General features: G+C 42.4%; 2 long non-coding RNA genes across 2 annotated transcripts; one reads left to right on the top strand and one right to left on the bottom strand.

The window, feature by feature from the left end:
• The first annotated feature begins 2,883 nt into the window (after positions 1-2,883).
• LOC118207408 lies at positions 2,884-7,054 on the top strand. The gene is made up of 2 exons (XR_004761376.1): positions 2,884-4,926; positions 6,260-7,054. It is a non-coding gene; the product is annotated as an uncharacterized LOC118207408 (long non-coding RNA).
• Positions 7,055-19,255: 12,201 nt separating this feature from the next.
• Positions 19,256-21,865, bottom strand: LOC118208445. Its single transcript, XR_004761569.1, has 3 exons — positions 21,772-21,865; positions 21,259-21,361; positions 19,256-19,722 (listed from the first exon to the last, which is right to left on the bottom strand). It is a non-coding gene; the product is annotated as an uncharacterized LOC118208445 (long non-coding RNA).
• Between the last annotated feature and the right edge of the window lie 331 nt (positions 21,866-22,196).

The raw sequence follows: 22,196 nt of genomic DNA, 5'->3' as shown, positions 1-22,196 counted from the left end.
GAGCCAGCACACCGGGGCCCTCGGTCAGAAGGAAGATGCAGCGCTACGCCGTGTTATAGATCCCGATTCCTGTTCTCATCCCTTACAAGGGTCCGCCAGACGTGGAAAAAAAGCTGAATAACAGGAAAGGCATGCTGACTCCTGCCACATATTTGCGGATCGGCCGATGTGAGGACGCCCCCCCCCCCCCCAGTTGTTCTTTCAGAACTTCAAAGTGTGCAGGGAGGCATGGGACCAGTGCCAAAAGACTGAAGGGAACTAGGCACAGGGCAAAGCTTCGCCAGGCCATTACAAGCATGCGCTCTGATTGTTCTGGGCCACTTTGCGTAAGCAAACCACACCTATACAGCAGACACATAAGGCAGAATAACAGGAACCTTTTGCATCCAACTAGGCCAAAAAACATACATATCAATTAGGTTACAGATTACTTGGAATTGTTGTGCCACTGAAATTGATCGTTTAAAAAAACATAAATGAAGCCAACCTTGTAAAAAAAAAAAAAAAAAAAAAAAACTTTCATTTAAAATGTTTTATTTTCATTTATTATATTTGAATACACAATTTTACACACACACACACACACACTAACTAGTGGGTATGCTACTGTAATCCAGTTCCTGTAAAACTGTAAGTAAACATATTTAATTGTAGCTTATAAACTAAAATACATTAAAGTTTTTTTTAAACAAGTTCATTTAGAATGTTCAACCATTATTAGACCAAATCATTTAAATATACCAATTGAAAAAATAAATATGTATTTGGGTTTATATATGGGGATTGTCAATGTCTATAAGTGTTTTTTTTTTTTTTTTTTTGTCTTATTTCCCAGCCTCATAATGGCTTCCTTGACTTTGGCACAACTCTGGTCCTCATGTTGACAAGCACCAAAAGCAGACTCCAAAGGCAATCAAAAGCCTAGAATCAAGAGTAGATACTGAAAGCTGTCTTACATGTGCACTAAGAAGGCTATTGATCACACCTGTCTAATCAGAAAAACCTGTGAAGCCATTTGTTCAAAACATTATGGTGCCCTGAAATGGCAGGCTATGCATAAAAAGTAGTGTAATTTCTACATGGTGACCTTATATGAAACCCAATTTGTTATCATAAATTGGATTGAGGTCGAATGGCATAGTAGGGGATTGTCTCATGACATTTCCCTCATAGACGGCAGTGCACCTAAGGGCATAATCGTGGCCCATCCCTCACATGGGAAAAGTGTTGTGTCTCGCGATAACGTGGAGCAGTGCTCCAAACAGCTGGAGATTCCTCCAGGACTTCCCCTGTCTGGTTGCTGTGGGCTACGGTTGCTATGCTGGGCTCTGCAACTTGCTGTTCGCTTCTCTTTATCCACTACAAAAAAAAATTTTTTTGACCTGCATGTTCCAATGTTTACCCTACTATTCACAGCAAGGACTATTTTCCCAAAGGTTTGAGTGATGTCTTTTACTGTGGCCAAGTGCTGCTGGGTTCAATCCCAAAAAGAGATCCTCCCGCTGCCTTCTCAGCATATTGCAGAATGAACCACTCCAGCAAAGCTACTGGTGCTTCCAATTTTCCATAAATTCCAATGTGTGGAATAAGTCGCTGCATTGTTTTTCTTGGATAAGGGAGTGTTTTAGGAAGGCTTACTGTTCCTTGTTGAACTATCATAACAATCAGTCATGCAAATGTGACAGCAATCTTGTATAAGTATAGAAATGCATTTCCCGAGTACTTTCAACAAAACTTTATTACTAATAATGTTTGTCCATTAACAATAAATTGAGCATGCTGTGCTTTCTTCCGCAGTTACAGGTCTGTTGTCAGTTCATGTCTGTGGCTTAAATTTCATGTTGAGAACATTAGAACATTACAACCTGCCATATAGTGTTTGGGCAAATATTTTCAAAATACTTATATAAATATGTTGAGTTCATTACAGCTAAGTGTGTCAAGTGTTTGGTCCAAAAATTCCATTGGAAAAAACAGCCCATTGGGAAATGAGAAAATCCTCTAGAGGAAAAGAACTCTCTGTGAAGGAAGGAGAGACCAAAGGAATGTCTCAGTCCATCTGTCTCTCTATCTATCTATCTCTCTCTCACTCTCGGGGTGCAGCTGTGATGGGTGATGCATCAGATTTGGACACAGGCTGATTTACACACACACAACCTCAACTAGAAATTCTAACAAGATTACAGGCAACAAGAGGCCAAATTCTGCACACACAAGTCAATAAGGAACCTGGTTTTCCCATTTTGGGTCACCTGAATAGATTACCCACATAGACAATTTGGTTGATAGAGGGAAATATGTTGAAAAATACCAGGATAATATGAGATGGTTACCTACCCAAAGATCTATACCTTGCCACAGATGATGTCAGTTGAAATTGTATTTGTATAGCACATTTTACAGAGACACTGTCACCAAGACGCTTTACAGCAGAAACACAAAAGAAACTTGGTAAAATCTGAACCCCAGCTGTGGTTAAAAAAAACTCCCCAGGTAGAAGAAAGACACTCAAACAGTGGCAAGTGTTTTTTTCTTCCCAATGGGGAGTTTTTTTCTCTCCATATATTCTGTTACTTCAAGATGAAAGATAAGGACCACATAGTAGTGTATCATTACTTTACAATACAATCATTTAGCAGATGCTCTTATCCTGAGCGACGTAATGTCAGCCAAATGCACTGGGAGTACCATTTAATGGATGTCAAAAAGTGCAACTCTCCCAATATTTCCATCACAATAATCAATGCAAAAGATATCTTGGCTATGCATATCTGACTATAATGGAAATTCAGCCCCGTGTAAGCCTAGTGCATTCATGTTTCTCTGCTCATGCCAAGAAGCCTGGCTTGTAACAGAACTCACATCAGAATTTTTTTTGACATGAATTAGGTAAGCTATTATAAAATGTTTGAAATAACCACTTAGGCTAAAAACATGAAAATATTTAATTAACCACCTATTATCACTGATGATGTCAAATCGCATTTCTTTAGCCACGCTAAAAAAAAAAAAATGTAGCCACGCCAATAAATTCAGTGGCACGGTGCACATTAAGCTTTAGGTATACGTTTCCGAAATGCTTCATGAGATTCACCTGCTGCGGTTACGATTCTTCATTTGTACATTGCATATTTAACACAGTGCCCCTGGTAATACGAATGACAGACAACTTCCCAAAAATGGCTCGGAATAGCCACGGTGGGATTCATGCGGACAGCCAAGCTTGGTGTTTACTTTGGACCATTCGCTCCTGGCGTTCCGTGCCCTCTAGCTATTTTCCCTCATCTTTTCCATTGTTTCCAAAAGCTTTGCCAAGAAGTTGTTTGTGAAGTCCGAGAAGCCACTACGAAGGGTCGAGGTTTCTGGTGTCATTGACCGGTGTATTTTTTGCAGATGTCACGGTTGCTTTACTGAAGTCTGGTATCGATTAGTCACAGTGAATATTACCCTACACTCCGAGCTCGCACTCCGCAGCAGCTGTTGGGATGTCAGAAATATAAATCACGACTGCAGTCCCCGATGGATGGGCGGGGGTGTGTGGTGGAGGATCTCGTTCGTGGAACTAGGAAGGGACATCCTGAAGAAACGGCCGAGTCACGGCTGCGCTGTTTGGAAACAGATGAAATAGCGAAGTGTTGTCCTAATGCAAATAGGAAGTCACGTGTGCAAGATGGTATCTGAAGTCAGAAACTCGTTTGGGAACGGTTTGTATTAAGGACGTGACTAATAAGTGTTCTACAGAAAGGTTGGTGTGTCTCTAGTAGATTAATTTGTTTATGCAAACATGTATTACTGGAATGGTGACTCCATTCTCCCTAAATGCACGGACCAATCCTTTTGTCCTCCAGCGTTAACATGGTGTACGTTAAAGCTTGCTTCAGGGCGGTGGCCACATGTGAAATGGCCAAAGCCGTCTTTGTTCAATCTGAGAATGTGCCAGAATTTCCTTTACCAGTAAGCCATTGTTCATTGCCTGTAAAGACTATCATGTTGGTTTATATTCCTAGAAAGAATAGTGCAATTCCACAATAATGTTTGATGAATTAAAAAAAAAACGAAAAACAATGATTTCCGAGACAATTTAACTGCGAAAGCTGCATTGCAAAATTAGATTATTGTTTTAATATGTGTTTAGGATCATATTATGGGCTCAGTTGTCCTTTGTGTATACACATCATCATATTACATTATATATATATATATATATATATATATTTACAGAACTTTCAACCTATGGAAACTTAAATTGCTTTCTTATTACATATTGTAAATGATATGACTGTAGAGTTACAGGTAAGTACCACATGAGGAACCAAGTCAAGATATTACAGAAGTGCTTCGCTGGGGCTGACACCACTTTTTTTTTTCTCGCCAAGCTCAATTCCGTCACTTTTATGTCTAAAAAACTGAATAGAAAACATAACGTCCTCGTTTTTAAAACAGAGAGTGCACATCCAATTCAAGAAAAAAAGCACTATGCTTCAAATACTTCAATGGGAAATTTTCATGACTAAATGAAGGATTAGACAAGATAAAATAAGATTTATTTTTATTTTTCCTGAAGGAGCTTCAGTTGTGAATCCGACTGTGTCCCCCCTAACTAATAATAGCATTTGTAGTAAAACCACAAATAATATTTTGTAATTTATGCACAATTATTGTAAATATGTGGCTTAAATTGCATCCATTTTGAAACTTAATTTTTTGACAGATGTTTCTGGCCTGTATAGGACACACATCAAAAAGAAGGATCAAGAAGTCAAGTCACCATGGAAACAGCCTTGCTCTCCAGCTCAGGTGTCGGCATGTGCCACGTCCAGGTCGTGCCAAAGTCCACCTCCCTGCCTCACCAGCAGCCAGTGAGAGCCCTGCATTGGCCTGGAGCTTCACCAGATTTGAGCCACTGCACAACTGCTGCTTAACCATGTATGCATAATTAGAGAAATAGGTTATGGCACGTAGCATTGAAAAGTTGTAAATGCCTATGTAAATATGATCCATCACTGTGAATCACAGAAAACTGGGAGTGGGCATCTCAACATTAAAGATTCCCCGTGCTGCTGAGTATGGGATCTCTGAACACAAAGTAGACACTTTCAGAAAGTGTCAAGGCACATGAAGAAAAAGGAATGGGTGTGTGTAAGTTCAGTATCTGCTCATTTAATCTTCTAGGTGTTCATGTATAAATGTCTTAAGCAACCTTTAAACAGCTTATTTCTAGTGTAGTTTAACCAATGTTCATATTGCAATGCAAAACCTCCCAACTGTCTTTTGCACGATAAGTGTCATATTAACTTGGGTCAAACAGTAGTGTTTAAATGAAACCTTCTTTTTCCTAAAGAACAGAAGCACCGGGCCACGTTTTGTTTTTTGCTTTGGTCGGTGGTTGCCTAGCAGCCCCGGTCTCCAAAGGTCTCTGCTTCCCTCCCTATTTCCGACTTGGAAACGGCCATATTTACGGCAGGGGGCCCCCAGCGGTACGGGCGCGGACGCGCTCTCCGGTCTGGAAGCGCGGCGTGGCCACCGGGTTGCAGACGGCGTATTCCGGAACAGCGAAGCGGGCCTCCCGGCGCAGCATGGATGGAAAGCGCATTACTGGGCTAACGAACGGTGCAAGCTGGGAGTCTGGGCCGCGTCTGCTCCCCTCACCTCCCCCCCCCCCCACACGCCTCCATCTGTTCCATACGAGACCTGGCCGAATTAGAGCCTGCTGCCGTCAGGGGGGGTGTGGGGGGTAGGGAGGTTGGGGTTTTGAGGCGGGCTGGGGCCCCCCTTTCTAAATGGCTCCCAGAGGCTTCCCTCCGGCAGGAAGATGTCACGGAGCCACAGGAAGGAAAAACAGGCGCAGCCGACCCTGCGGAGGCACTCTCTGTGCGGCCCGGGGTTTTGGGTCAGCGCCAGGCCTGACATCATCCGGCGCTGGGACCCAGATGTACGGCTCCCCAAAGCCAGGGCCCAGAGCGAGGCGGCGAGCGAGCGCGTTTCTGAGCGGGTCCAGATTCACAGCGAGCGATGGAACCTCCTGCAGCAGCTGACTGGGTCAGGAGGAAACCATGTGACCCCCCCCCCAATCCCACAAAAAATGCAGAGCCAGCTTAATACCGGTCCCCCGAGTGAGGCCAGTCTAGGAGGCTTTCATTTGTCTTACAGACTAGCATGTACCTGCCTGAGGGACCCCTGGACTGTTTTTTATTTGCGTGTTTTTTTCTCTCTCTCTCTCTCTCTCTTTCGGAAGCTAACATCTCCTTTCTTCCCAAAGAGATTTCCTGCAGGAAGTCTTGTATCAGGGGTGAAATGGAGCTAGACGAGCACTTCCAGCCCCTCTCACTTCGACACCTGAGATGAAGAATGGACCACATGTGCGCTCCCATTGTTTGCAAGAGATGAAAAGGCTAACTTAAACATCTCCTGAGTACAGAAGAAGGATGTCACAATGCAAGAAGTCACTTGGTAAATCAAGGTGGCTCCATCTTTCATTTTCCTTCCTTTTTTATTCCAAAATGCCTAGTGCCTCACGCATTTTTTTTTTTGGTTGTTTTTCCTTAGTTTCCAGAATCTGGAGTTGGTTTTTAAGCAGTATTCCCAGCTGAACCTTCACTTAATTTAGTATAATTTGTTCTGGGCATAAACCGCTGACCTCACTTGCAACCTCATTCATTTGCTGCACTCCTGAGGAATGCAACTCAAAGTCTTAAAAAGTGTGAAATGGTTCAGTGTTTTTTTTACCCCCCCAAACCTCTGTCACAAGAGAAAAAATTCTAATGATTACACGCAATTGCCATTCTGCAGCGTCTTGTGTTGTTTTTAATGCACAACTGAACAAATATTGGGACAATTCAATGTTTGATTTCCTATAATTATTTTAACTTGAAAATATACACATTTGGGCCAACCTTAAATTGCATTTGCAGAACACAGCTTTCGGACTAAAGAAATAATGCTTTGTATCTGTGTTTTTATAATAAAAAGGCACAATTGCCTTGCGGTGTGACTCTCTGGACACAGTACAGAGACAGACAACTTAATTGTATGCTCTACATTAAATAAATGCCTCCAAAATCAAATCAAGCTTAAAATCGAATCTTCATATCAGCAATCTAGATAGCTTAAACCTGACAAATATACGAAAAAACAATATAATGAGACTTGCTGAAACCAACAGTTTAATCCTGCCAAAAACTAATCCTCCCTTGCGGACCTCTTGTCAGGACAAACTTGGAAGACCTGCAAGTCAAATAACAATGAGATCCCTGTGTGTTGTCGTGACGGACTGTTATCATTTTGTGTATAATTTACTTGGTCTCCCCCGCACAAGCACACGGAAACACATACACACACGTGCTGCACGCACAAAGACTCCACCCACCTCCAGGGATATCAGCTTGTCTGAGTATTCAGGGGTAATATTTGGACAGTGCAGCATATCCGTCTGTCTTGCTCTCTATCACTCCCTCACACACTAAAATATATATGGATATTTGGTCTAGAAGTACTGCATTGAATTTATTTATCTATGCATGGCCCTGAAAAAGTAAAACTCAGGTTTTATTCACCAAAACAAATCTAGTGTATACAGGATTACTGAGTCCAGATGTGTCCAGTGTGCCTTCTAATACTCTTTATCAAATAAAGTTTATTTTTTGTAAAAATGTATTTGAAAAACTGCAGTCAATGGCAACAAGTACTCAAATTTTGTGCATTTCTCTCTCTCTTTCAGAGATTCCACATTTAACAAGGTGTTTAAATGCAATGAGCAATTTACTGTGAATACAGACATTGCCTCTCACCAGGATAGTGTTCTTCAACTAATCACTCGTTATTGTGAGGCATATGGCACAGACATTGCAAAGTTGTACTCGACACGTACGTGTCTGTTTTCCCCATACATGCGCTTGACTTAAATTATTCTAATTATTTGCATAGCTTCCTATGACTATTTTTTCTTGGTAAAATGGGAAACATTTAACATTGGCTTTTTTTTTTTTTGCATTGGCCATTTTTCTCTCATTTTCTCCCCAATTTAGTCATTATACCAATTTCCTGTGTGTATCACAGTCCTGGTCAATGCACTATCCTCTGTCGGTCTGGGGAGGGTGTAGACTACCACATGCCTCCTCCGATACATGTGGAGTCACCAGCCGCTTCTTTTCATTTGGCAGCGAGGAGTTTCACTGGGAGAGCGTAACACATGCGGAAGTTCATGCTATCTCCCCCAGATCCCCTCCCTGCTGAACAGGCACCCTGACCAACCAGTAGGAGTCGCTAATGCAACGATCAGGACTCATACCCTCACCGGCTTCCCACCCGCGAACACTGACCAAGCCGGAAGTACCGCTGCCGGGGATTGAACCCAGGTCTCTGCAGTGGTAGGCGAGTGCATATACCTCTACACTACCCAGACTATGGCCCCAACATTGGCTTTTTTATTAATAGTCATAAGTGTCAAAATTTATATAAGCCGTAGTATAATAATAGGAATACAATTAGTGGCAGCGATAGAAGTAGAAGCTGCAGCCGTAGTTCTCGGTTCTGCTAAGATCTTAAGTTCCTCAATACTCATAAAACACTGAAATGGCCGCTTTCCTTAGCTCGAACACGTTTATCGCCAGCAACTACTGGATGTGAGAAACACAGTGGTCAGAGTGCGCAAGCGAATAGGAAGTTAGACACATTTTGCAAAGTCAGGATCGCAGCTCCAAATCACAGCGGCGAGCAGGCTTCCAGACATTTGCAACGCAGCAGGGCTTGCTAAAGAGCCCTTGGAACACGTCTGTGCAGGGGTAATATTTTAATAACATCCGCCCCGCAGCCCTCCGCTGGAAATAAACACTATTGTGCCATATTTCAGACGGACGCTGACAAGGGGAGATGGCTCTCGCTCAACTTGCACAGCGGGGAATATTAATGGCTGCCAGACACGCACCCCCGACTCACCCGGGCCGAGCCGCTCGGAGAACGGCGCTTCCGATTTTTTACGGCCCCCTTCCACCTTTTCCAGGGAGGGGAGACTTGTCCCCCCCCCATCCCCCCCCCCCCCCCCCCCCCCCCCCCCCAGCCAGCAGACAAGACAGGGCGTGGTGGCGGGAGGGGGGGTTTGCCGTGAACGACGGGCCGCACGCTCCCGCACACACAAGGCCTATTGTTTTCCAGAGGAGGAAGTGGAGTAATTCCCTGAGAAGGAACGGCGGACAATGCAAGCCGTCCCCCGACGAGGTTGGCCGCCGTGCGGACTTGGCTCCGGGTCCAAGGGCCCAACCCCCCCCCCCCCCCCCTCCAGGGCGGGGTCCCCTGATGAAGGCAGAGGTGAAAATCCAGCTACGGCTGTTCTGGGTACGATGCTTCCCTGCACAAACAATGGAACAATAACGAGACGGCCCGGTGTGCGCAAGCAGCATTAGCGAGAGCCGGGAGAGTCCACATCAGTTAGAGCACAGCCCGTGATTAGAGCCATTAATGAGGAGCACGTCTTTAACAGGGGAGGGAGGTCACGGGGTTGAAACCGCAGCCAAGGCAGAGACTTGTGAGGATGGTTCTCCAGCATGCACACGTACAGACACGCACACACGTACACGCACGCACATACATGTGCACACGCACACGCATACGCACACACATAAACATACATAAACACATGCACGTGTGCAGTTAAGCTCATACACATGCCGTGCACACAAACACGCAGACATGCGCACACATTCACATATGCACAGACGCACATGCACGTATATGGAAATAGGGGGGTCTTAAAGAACTTCAAGCCAAACTATGGATAATCAGGACATCATCAGAACCCGTAAACGTTAAATCTGATTACCCGACCGAGCATTCGAAAGTAGCTGGCGAGAACAGGAGAGTGTAGGTGGGTGAAGACAGCAGCTATGACCACAATCGGCGTGCATGCAACTGCTTTCCATCAGGACAGATCAACAGGAAACCGAAAGCGTAAACGCAGCCTCAGCCCTCAGCAGAGAGCGCCAAACAGCCTCACAGACGCAGTCAGGATCTGCCCTTCTGCTCCGGCTGCGACCGCTTTCTTTCACATGGGAAAATCTTACAGCTGCGCTCAGCCTGCACAGCGCTGGGCGAGGCGGGGGTGGGAGGGGGCTTGTTTTGGGGGGGGGGGGGGGGGGGGGGGAGGGGTGTAGGTGAGCGGTCGGAGGCGTGGGGTCGCTGGGGCGTCGTGTTTCGGCACCCGGAGCAATCGCGGGGAGGATATCCTCAATCAAGGACCCGGAGTGCACAATGAACAACCTCGCTGACAGAAACATGGGCCCTGCAGCTGGCCGGGCTAACAACCTGAGGGACCCGCCGCGGAACGCGGGGGCGACCCGTCGCCTGCAGGCCCCCCCGAAACGAGCACCGTTTTTTAACCTTCGCTTTCTCGGCGAGGTGGTCTTGTTCATGTCCTTTACTGCAGCAAAAAGAAGTGTGAAATTATAGCCTCTCTCTCCACCTTGGAGATGTGTATCCTCAAAGCGTTTCGTTTTTCTGCACAAGACCTTTAGTGTGCTTTTCTGCTTTTCCTAGACAATCAAAAAACTAGGCTTTAGTCGACAGATAATATCCTTTAACACAGTAAATGGACTCCTCATCCTCACACATATCATGTTTGCATTCACTTTGCATTGCTCTGTGACTTAGCTTCCATATCTCCACTGAACACCAGTACAACAGCCTGGCCTCCCTGCAGTGCAGAAAACCAGCAGTCAGAATTAGTGCAGCAGCTGAGAGAACAGCTACAGAAACCGTGGGCAGAACCTGGAGGTGATCCGCCATGACACTGAAGCCTCGGCCTCAGCCAACTTTTGCCTCTTGCAAGTGAGGGCTCTCGCATTCACGTCACATCTGCATTTATTGCACCCACAACAGTGCCCGCTCAAGCCCGAGGCAGAGAGAGGGACCGAGTAAATTACACACAAAATGATAACAGTCCATCACTACAACACACAAGGATCTCATTGTTATTTGACTTGCAGCTGAGTCTAGCACCGGGGCTACTGGTCTTATACGGTCGTCAGCCAAGCCCTGCCCCTTTCCCATCATCCCCTTTGTGTCTTTTCCTCCAGGTGGAAAGCTTGTGTCATCCAGCCAGCCCAAATTAAACACCTCTTTCTTCCCCCTTCCATAAGCTTACCCTTCAAATACGGTGCACGTGTGAACCGTGTGCACACAGACAATGAAGAGGCTGTTTTAGATGGTGAAAAACTGGACTTCAGGCAGTTTGACGATCAAGTGGGTTTGTGACAGCTGAAATCCTGAGCAGTCAAATTAGCCTACATTACATTACATTACAGGCATTTAGCAGACGCTCTTATCCAGAGCGACTTACACAACTTTTTACATAGCATTTTACATTGTATCCATTTATACAGCTGGATATATACTGAAGCAATGCAGGTTAAGCACCTTGCTCAAGGGTACAACGGCAGTGTCCTTACCCGGGAATCGAACCTGCGACCTTTCGGTTACAAGCCCAGTTCCTTACCCACTGTGCTACACTCCGTCCTCAAATGAACAGGCTACACCTGTAGCACCTGTAGGAGTATGCCTTGGTGTTCTACACTTCCTTATTTAATGCACTATACAAGGTTCAATAAATCATATTATTTCATTAATCTAACCAAAGGATCCTTACATTAACTCTAACAACACTTAATCTGCACAGCTAACAACTCAGGTTTTTTAAAAGTACTTTTAAAAAGAATTCACGTGTTTGACAATTACTGACATGTTCTGTTATAATCATTTGCTGGACTGCCTGTCAGTATTAAATGTCCATAATTCTTTCAGATTTGGGGCCAATTATGTTTTTTAAATTGTGTTCTAAAAATTAGTGTACAAATTGACTGTATAAATAGTAACATGAATAATACCGTATGGCATGAGTTAGAAAAGTGACCTACACTTTTAGGCGGGTTGCATAGTCTTTTGAGCTCACATATATTTATTAAGATGCATGAGACAGTTTTACTGCCCAAATATTTAACTTGACAGCATCACAGGTGTTCTGTCGTAAAACATGATCAACGGCTTCAGCTTCAAGGTGCGTTAAAGATCAAAACCTGCGTGAAACGCGGACTTCTGACAGATTAGTTCCAGGTTCCAGGTCTCGGACATGACTTCCTGTTTTGTCTTATTATCCAAAGGTCAGAGTACAAGCAAAAAATATTGTAAGTGCAAAAATGCAATAAGACAACCAATCCAATCCTATTCAAGCAGCTTCTCAGTAAATATGCATCTGTATGAACAGGTTGTGTGGACATCTAAATGTAAATGTAAATAGAAACCAAACTGAGACATATAAGCATGGAGACGTGCTGGGGATAAGGTAGCTTTCAGGTAGTTGTTTTCATACTTGTCCTGTTTAGCCAGCCCAACCTATGTCTGGTGACAACTGTGTACTTAACTGTGATAAGCAGGTAGAACCTGTCCCTGGCTGAAGCGAAAAGCACATAATTTTAACCATGAGGGCCAGTGATCCACTCACTGTTTCTGACTGCTGAACTTCTATTCTATTCTATTCTATACGGTGTAACAAGCAGTGTTGGGGAAACTACTCTGAAAGCATAGTTGTACAAACTACCAATTACTTCACATTGAAAATAACTGAACTACAGCAAGTCTACCCCCAAAATTCCCCAGACATGATGGGCATGTGAATTGAAGGTGGAAAGACGACAGGATATGGGATTGAATGAGGTGGGCAGTGGGCCTGGGAGTCAAAACTGGAGATTACAGAAAAACAAAATCTGGGGGAGGGGGAATTTAACCATCTATACATGCATCTTTCATATCTCAAGCACTTTTCTAGTTTGCTAGCAGTCTGGTGCCATCACTACACCCAGGTGTCTGTAAGGCTTGCAAGTACTCTATCCCAGTGCTCCACCTTGTGGCCTTATTTATTAATGACATTACTGCTGATGTCAAATGCCTGATACAGCTGCAGTTCAACAAGAACCAGGTGCAGCTAAGGGCAGGGGGAGGTCCCTCACAGCAAGAAGGTCCTGGGTTTGAATCCTGGACCGGGGCCTTCCTGTATGGAGTTTACATGTTCTCCCCTTGTCCGTGTGCATTTCCTCCAGGTACTCCGGTTTCCTCCCACAATCCAAAGACATGCAGTAGAGTCAAAATTGCCCATAAGTATTAGTGTGCAAGTGAATGATGTGTGTGCCCTGCAATGAATTAACCTTTCTAGGGTGTATTCCTGCCTCTCGCTCAATGCATGTTGGGATAGGCTCCAGCCTTCTCTGCGACCCTAACTATGAATAAGCAGTTTAGATGCTTATTGGATGGACTGATGGATGGGGGAGTAACTCTGAAGCAGTCTGTACAGTGATGCATTGCCTCCAGAGGCTTCACAAATGAACAACTCATTTTACAGCTTTACAGTTCATTCACAATTAATAAATACAACCATTATCCATTTTCATGTTGTACTGCAATTTTGTTCCTTGCGGTCTTAGGTTGCATGTGCCTTAGAAAACAGTTCCAACAGAAAATAAGATTAAACAATTTCTTTGTAAAATTCATCTATCGTTTTAGTTTGGTTGTCTTCTGTGTTCTTCCAAAGAGCAGGGGTGGGGGTTGTTGTGTGGTTATAGCTTACCTCACTTTACGGCAGTGATAATCAGTGCACCTTCTTGCTGTGCTGTGGGAAGATGCATATTGGCTACAGTAAAGCAGTTGGTATTGAAATCTCAAAAGTGTGTGGACATGCTTGTCTCCTGGATTTAACACACCAGGCAACAAAGATGCCGCCAAATCCAAACAAAAATTCAGGATAGGCACTAAGTAGTAAGTCATCAGTAATCGTAAGAACTGAATTATACCTAGTTGCATTATAAAAAGTTTCCTTTTCATACCATGAGGTGGCCGTATACGTTAATGTAACGGCACAAAGGCTTGCTCCCACTCCCGTCGTCAGCCTTGGCTGTAATCACCCCATTGCCAGTCCTTTGCAGTTTCTTTGTCCAGCATGCTATCTTAGCTTCAAGTGCTCAGTTGCTAATGTCAATTCAATTATTACTACTGATGTTGGAACTTACAACTTAGTTGATTTGCCATTGTTTGCAGACAATTCTTTTTCCTTATACTGTACATATATTTGAATGAGAAAAACAGTGTTACCAAACACTTTCTTTACAGGAGAAAATAATTCACAAACAATAAGGAGTATGAACTTCTCAAATTATATAAAATACGTCAGAATATCAAATATCAGAAAAGGGATCCACTGGGGACATAAATATCACTGTAGAACGTACAGTATTACTCTGCTTATTAGATACAGTTGATTAGTGCAGTAGAGATCACAGTACCACACTAGGTCAAAAACAAAATGAAATAGAACCAGTAATATAATACAAGAAATTGAACAAGTCATTAATTTGGTAGTTGGTAATGTAAGAATTATAGTAGCTGTAACAGTCATGTAACATATTCCTGGTAACTCTACTGCCAGTAACATCTACACTACAATGAAGGAAAGCTCTAAAATAATCAAATCATTGTTACCCAAGTTCAATTTTTCAGTAAATGGTTAAATTAAAATTCAATACAATTGATTGCATTTGTGATGATCGTGTTAATGAAATGAAACATCTCATCAACTGTATATGGTCTTAGGATGCATTGAGAATAAGAAGTGAAAAACGACACACATTACTCTAAACCAGACAAGCTGAAAAGAGGTGTATTTATTTTATTTTTCAAGTAGTTGTGCTTGATGGCTTCAATTTATGAACATTTAAAAAATAACATTTCTAAAGTTACTCAGGCTGTAGAGAAAGCCTCAAGATGGCTCTGGATCAAAAGAGCAGGTCCGTGGGAGGTTGCTGCTAAGGCACAAGCTGAGAGCTGATCAACCTCAGCTGGGTCGCCTGGTTGAGGGCGTCCGATGTTAAAAGGCCCAAAACACTTGAGGACCCCAGGTTACATCACTGCCCTAGCTGATGTGCCGTAGCATAGCATCAGAAGATATTTCAATACCACAGCAGACAGAAAATAACACCCTTCTTCCACAAGTCAATCAACTCTTGCTTAGATGATGGCAGAGGTGGACAGTCCAGGGGTCAGTTCGGCTGAATCAAACCCTGGTGCGTTTACCTCCTTGGTGCAGTTAGTTTGGGCAGGTGTGAAAACAGCAATCACAAAACAACCGCACCGAGACCCAGTTGAGAAGGTGGTCTTGGTCCGGCTACAAACTAACTCGCATTTGTGGAAAGACCGTGATCCAATCTCGATTTGACGCAGCTACAAGAAGCACTTTGCATTTTTGGGTAAAAACAGCTCCCGTACCCAGCTACGCTTTGCACTATGGGCTAAGGACGAGTTAGCCAGAAAGAAACAAGAATCAAGGATTGACCTGGGGACTATACTAGAAAGGAAGCTTAACATACCCAGGGTTTCTTTGCGTTAGCTGGCTACACAACACCTAACAACTGCAATAGGGCTTAACCGGTATCACAAAGGTGGTTATCAACTTGCTAAGTCAACACAGGCTTTTTTAATCAAGTGTTCCAATAAAAGTGGCCACGTCAGCAAAAATGGGCCTATAGCACTAGGCTACAGCATGGACCGTTCTCTAGCAGTTCATTTCTCACCTGAGGAAAACAAGCGCGAATCCACAATAGCTGCGACTGCACATGCGCATGCATCCATGTGTGCATGCATCCACACACACACCCTCACACAAACACGTGACCTCTTCTTAGGCTCATGATCAACCTTTCCACAAAATCTTGTGCAAATCTGTGTATCCATTCGGGAGTTATGCACCTTTTTGTGATAGGCCACGCCCATCGCCCCGCCCCCTCTTGGACAATCGGCCTGAAAGTTACTCAGCTCTACCCTCGGTCATGTCCAACCTCCATGCCAAATTTCAGCCTCCTGAGGCGGAAACTGTGGCCGCTATGGGGTGAGACACTTCTGTGGACCAACCGACCAACCGACAGACAGAGCTATAGAGCTATAATTTCCTCTAGCAAAGTTGTGGGCCAGATGAACCATAAAACTCTGGCCCACTTATGAGAGGGGCTGCCGGCCCAATTCTGTTCAGCCAGATCTGAGCCACAACAGTGCCACGTCAGCCAGATCTGAGCCGCAAAACTGCCACGTCAGCCAGCACCAAAACAGATCAAGAATGCCAAGATCAATAATGGCCCTGATCTGGGTCATGCAAACAATGCACATTCAGGCAAGTACCATCATGGGCCTGTGGTCCTGATGTGGCCCATATACTGTATGGTTGCCAGAGTAAAAGCCAGCCATGAACCAGCACTGAACCAAAGCTACACTGTAATATAAATATGGTATTTAAAATTGACACTAAAATGTCCTAAATGTGCCGAGTACGACTGTAACGGAGCTGCTACCCCGTTACTAAATAACATCCATAATGGAACTGTACAATAAAGACAAAATGTACATGGGTGTTTGTATTTTAAATTTTTATTGCTGTGTAGAAGCGCCTTCTCAGAATTCTGGTTGGCAGTGGCTATCGAGCCGTACGCGCTGCGGTAGGCGCATATTAAAAAGCGGCAGCGTGTATGTTTTACAAAGTTTTAAAAATCCGATTTGCCGCCACACTGTCACTATTAGGGTGGACATCTAACAGGGCAGTCTAGCAGTAAGCTGTTCGAATTCTAGCCATGGGGTTTTACTGTTTTAAATCGCGACGTTATCGTGCTAAAATAAACACCTTACCATGCGTCAGTTGGCGCTTGTAGCTGTGAGCCACTGCTTCCAGGTCAATGAGAAGCAAAAGGGGAGATGTTGTTGCCGATATATATTTATTGTATACTGGACTGATTGGAATATCCCACAAAGAATAATGGTGTAAAGATATTACTGTTACTTTGTATGCCTGTGGAAAGAAGCAAACTAGGTTATGCATGTCATGGGTTAGCAATATTTTAAATAGGCTACTGGTGCTTGCAAATTGACGTTACACCAGTAATTTCTTAGGGAAGTGCATTTAAAGGTGCATTTGGTGCAATGTAGAGAAAGTATGCTTTTAGATAGGCTACATTACCCTACACTACTTGATTTTTTTTTTTAGTTGAAAAAACGAGGAAGTCAGGATGAGCCCTACATCAGCTGGCTGCAGGCTCAGAGAAAGCGGTTCTGGACGACGCATGCGCAGTTTACACAAAGCAGTTCTGTATGACGCATGCGCAGTTTTACACCGAATATGGCATAGACCATTTTGTTCTAATGTGCATTATTATGATTCGTGACTCATTATTTATTTTCACTTGGAGGGGTTTTGGGTCTGTGAATGAAAGTAAGTTGGACATGGCTTGAGCAATATGTATCCAGGTGTTAAGGTTAGCTAACGAACTAGCGAACTTTAGCTAAATGAACACTACTCACTGTAACGGGGTGCACGCGACTACAGTGAGTAGTGTTAATTTAGCTGAAGTTCCCAGCGGCAGAGGCTCCTCCCTTTTGCCCCAGAAAGTACATGCGTTCGTCCCAGAGACTGTAAAGACGATGATAAAACTGAATGGCTGTGTTGGTAACATTAATCGTCAACAAAAGTATGAATTAGTCCATCATCATCGCTAAAAATATAACGTTACGAGCACACAATAAGCAATACGCCATTGTGCGATAAATATTACAATTGAAGCATTTTATAGGCTAGTTTTAAAAACATTTACTAGCTTGCTATATTACATTACACTCCATTATAATGATGTTGTACTCCAACTTAAACTGTGCGTGCATCGTCCAGAACTGCTTTCTCCAAGCCTGCAGCGAGTTGAGTCCAGAGAGGTTGAGTCTCGCTTTTTCTGAAAACACAGCATGTGGTGGACTCGCTGAACTTCATTGGGTGGAATGTGCAAAACAGAGGTCACATGGATGGTTACGTAAGAGCGCAGCGGGATGTAAACAACGGCTGTTACAAAATTGTACTACAAAGAATCCTTATTCGAAATGTTTTCCTCTGAAATGCGAAACATTTTGCAGTTAATCTGTAAGTAGGCCTAGGCAATGCATAGGTACTCGGTTGCATTTATAGACATAGCCTACCGTATTATAGGCTACGATTTTGCATGGCAACAGACGTTAACGTCTTCAATGATATTCAAGTTGATGATAGCGTATTTAATCTTGCAGTAGCCTAATATTGTTTATAGCCTATTCAAATTTACGTAAACTGCTCTAGATTTTTACTGTGAAAGTTGTATTGTGTATATTAGCTTTTGTTTTTCTATTAGAGTTAATAGCGTTACTTTCACTTTCTATTCAGAGGAAGTTGCTTCGAAACTGGGAGTGTAGGCTACTGAAAGAATAACAATGAACAGTCCTTATTCCGAACCGAAATCTGAATAAGATGGAGTGCATATAGCTAAAGGCTACCTCCAATAATAATCCGAAAATGAAACGCGTGTAGGTTAAACGCCTATTCCGATATGATGATATTGCGAACCCATAATTTTTTTTAAATTCTGCGTACTTTCTATTACCAGTCCAATGCAATTTGCACTTCCGCAAATTAGTGAAACTGATATGTCGCTTCGTAACCTATTATCCGAGGTTTTGTTCAGTTTAGTGTTCACACACTAAACTGTTTTTGTCTGTTCATATTCTCATTTTGCTTCTTAAGTTCTTATTACGGTTGTTCTGTTTAATTGTAGCATTGAACCTTTTACTGCTAATCAGTCGTCAGGGAGAGTGCTATAATTCGACAAAGTTGCCATGCCGAGCTCACCGGCAGCCAGGGGTGATGTACAGGAAAATTAGTTGGTACAAGGTATGCCAAATATATATATTTTTTGTATTAGTAATGCGCACACACAATGTCTAATATATCTTCATAAACTCTCTACATTGCATGTTAATCTGACTGTAGACAATAGTGTGGGTGAATATGTAATGCATTTAATCTATTATTAACCTGTGTGGCTTTTACATACAAATCTTGTAAATTGGATACCTGTAACATGGCACAACTGTTAAGAGAGCCCTTGGCTTATGTTGTAATAATGTTGTAGGTAGAAGGAGGTTTGACTGGGCTGGTGCTGAAAAACCTGAAGACAAATCAGACAGTCCTCTATAAATCAGCAAACCACTCATACCAGATTGGAGAGGACCTATCGCTCATTCTTCCCACCTCAGCCTTAAATGACTGTGGTAAATACCACTGCACTCTCTGGGCTCCTATTGGTCACAAGATTCAGGAAGGAGAATGCCGCTATTATCCTCAAGGTAATTCCAGGATGTGCCAAAATATAAACGGGCACAAATGTTGGTGTAAAACAAGATTGTTGTTTTCAGATTTAATTATCGGTGAATCACATTTTCACTGTAAAACTAGGACACACATTCACTGTTTCATGAACAGAGGAGGTTGTTTTTACTGTCTAACCTTCCCACAGATTCAATTTAAATGAGCTTCTTGCTAATTCAAGTGTCTCATACTCCACTCTCCAAAGTTTGGACTGGATTTATGCTCATCGGTATATATTTTATATTTAAAATACCTCGTTTTTTATATGTAATCTCACGACTGCTTTGTTGTAGATTGCAGCATGCTCTGTCACAGCTGTAACTGAAGGACACAATACTGAATGGTGTCTTGTTGGTTGATGTTCAGGATGCCCCGACCCTCCGGAGACCCACCTGACCAAGGCCCTGCCGAGCAGGCTCTCCAGCTCCAGCGCTGGGGGCTGTGTGGCCAGTGAAGTGATGGCGGGCACAGGTGCTATGGCTCTGCTGCTCATTGTGTTGTCCGTGGGAATGTGGAAATGTAAAGCCAGGCAACAGAAGAAATATATGAAAGTTCCAATCTAAAGTGTGCAGTTGAAAACAGAAAGTTCAATGTAACAGCATTAATACAGGTATAATTATTTCACTAGATTTTCTACTCTGTTTCACTGTGATCGCCTGTCTCTTTTTGTTTGTTTGTTTTTTAAAATATTATTCCTGTTTTGAGGCATTTTGGATGTTGGTGGCATCAATTTCTTTCCTTTTTCCTTGGCACTCTGGTGAGTAAGGTTGGTGTGACACCATGTACAGTGTATTCAAAAAAGCAGATAATTCAAACTTGCAAAATCTAGGCCTGGCATTAAAGGTACTGATATCAAAATCGGGCCAAGTTACAAGAAACAATATTATAATCTTAACTCACATAAATTAAACAAGTATTCAAAAGCATTGCCAATGTTTCCCAAATTATTTCAAATAACTCGGCCCTGTGTTTTTACCATATGAACAGAATGTGATCATTCAAACTGTTTCACATTGAAGTTTCAAATAACAAAAATTGCTTCATGGAAGAAGACATCATTACGGTTTTTCAACAGGGCGTTCTGAAATTGCAAGGGGGCGCCGGAAGCATGATGGAAGAAAGGGAAGGAAGCCTCAAACTGTCAATCGGTGATTCTTCAATTCGGGGAGTTTTTCTGTCCCCAGGGTAGATTTCAAGAAAAAATATTTTTTAGAAAAAACAATTCTTGTATTTGTTAGGGTTAGGTTGTAGTAGCTATGAAAAAAGAATTGTGTCTCAATTGTGACATTTTAATACTTTTTCAGTATGTTGAAAATTCAAATCCGCCAGAATTTCACTGTTTTAGGCTTGTCCCCAACCCACACTTTTTAACATCGCCTCTATAATAAAGTAATAAAAATAGTTAAATTCATTAAAACTGTACTTTGCATTTTCTCATAATAACTTAAAAAGACATATTTCAAATTCATATGGTTTATGTATGTGCAATTTGCACATTTTTTATAGTTAAATATCGCTGCCCCTACTACATATGTCATTACCATCACACCAAACATTTTAGAGAGCAACTATTTGATAATAGTTGTCGATAATGTTCTTTTTTAAACAAAAATACTCAAAATCCACACAGTTCTTGCTTCTCAATCTTTTATTATATTTAACTATTCATCTTTGTGTTTTGAATTGTTTGTTGTACAAAACAAGCAATTTGAAAATGCCAACTTGGGCTTTAGGAAATTATGATGGGTTTTTTTTCCTTTTACTATTTTCTGACTTTTTGGACAAACGATAAATCCAGAAAATAACACGCAGATTAACCAACAATTAATATAATCTTTTTTTTTTTGTTTGTTTGTTTTTTTTTTTGCAGCCCTAGTAATTTCAATAGTAAATCCATTATCACATAACTATTTTAATCAGCAATAATTGGGACATGAATCTCACCAAAATCAACAAAGGCGTGACCTTCCATTTACAGATTCAAATCACATATTGACAATACCAATATGTTGTAATGTTACCTGCATGATCAGGTCTTGCTTTGTTGATATAACTTGCTGCTACTGTACACTGAGAGGGCACTTTTACTTAGACTGTTAGACTGCAGAAACTTACTGTTGATGTCTAAAAAAGAAAACACAATAAAAATATTGTAGTGATATATCATTGAAATATCAGAAACTCACTAGGCTATATGTTACAATATATGAGAAATTAAAACTAATATCGAGTTGGATAAAGATCAGTATAATACTGATGACACAGAAATATAAGTAGCAGAAAATGCATACAAAATGAATGACTCTTACAGGTTCAGTAAAATCACGACCTCCTCTTCTGCAACCAAAAACCTGGCCACAAAAAGTAGCGGCTTGTACCACATGTGGAAAGCGGGGCCAAGTTTGCTAGCACGATAACTAGCTAGCAGGCTAAACTGATCGGCTAACGCTAATGTTAAGTATTCAGTACTCGAACACTGACTTTAGCTGACGAGCCAACATGAATGTACAAAGTTAATTAAACATATAACTTACCCCCATGGCTTCACATCGATGAATTTTCTCACCAAATTAGCGACCAAACCATCCTGCCGTCCACATGGTCCTGCTGTTATGGCGTCTCTGAAATAGAAAGCGGAAATTCTCCTCTGACGTCACCCGCTGAGCGTGCACAAGATTGCCAGGTTCACTCCTGGATTCACTGCGACAGGAATCTCTGTTCGCAGTTCTATTTGATTCATTTGCTTATTATTTTGAACAAATTTTATATTCATAAATCCAAATTCTTAAGCAAAAAGCCAAACTTTTTAGTGCTGACTGTCCATATCAAACAATACATTTCTTCTATATTGGAATGTACAAACAAAAAAGCTGTTACAACGTATAACCACTGTAAGCTTTACAAGATATTTATTTAATTTTTTAAAATATCTTTTTTATTACAACCTTTAGTCCCCCTA

This window comes from Anguilla anguilla, chromosome 11 (assembly GCF_013347855.1).
Source record: "Anguilla anguilla isolate fAngAng1 chromosome 11, fAngAng1.pri, whole genome shotgun sequence".
NCBI lineage: Eukaryota > Metazoa > Chordata > Actinopteri > Anguilliformes > Anguillidae > Anguilla > Anguilla anguilla.
This window is presented reverse-complemented; position numbering and strand designations above follow the sequence as displayed.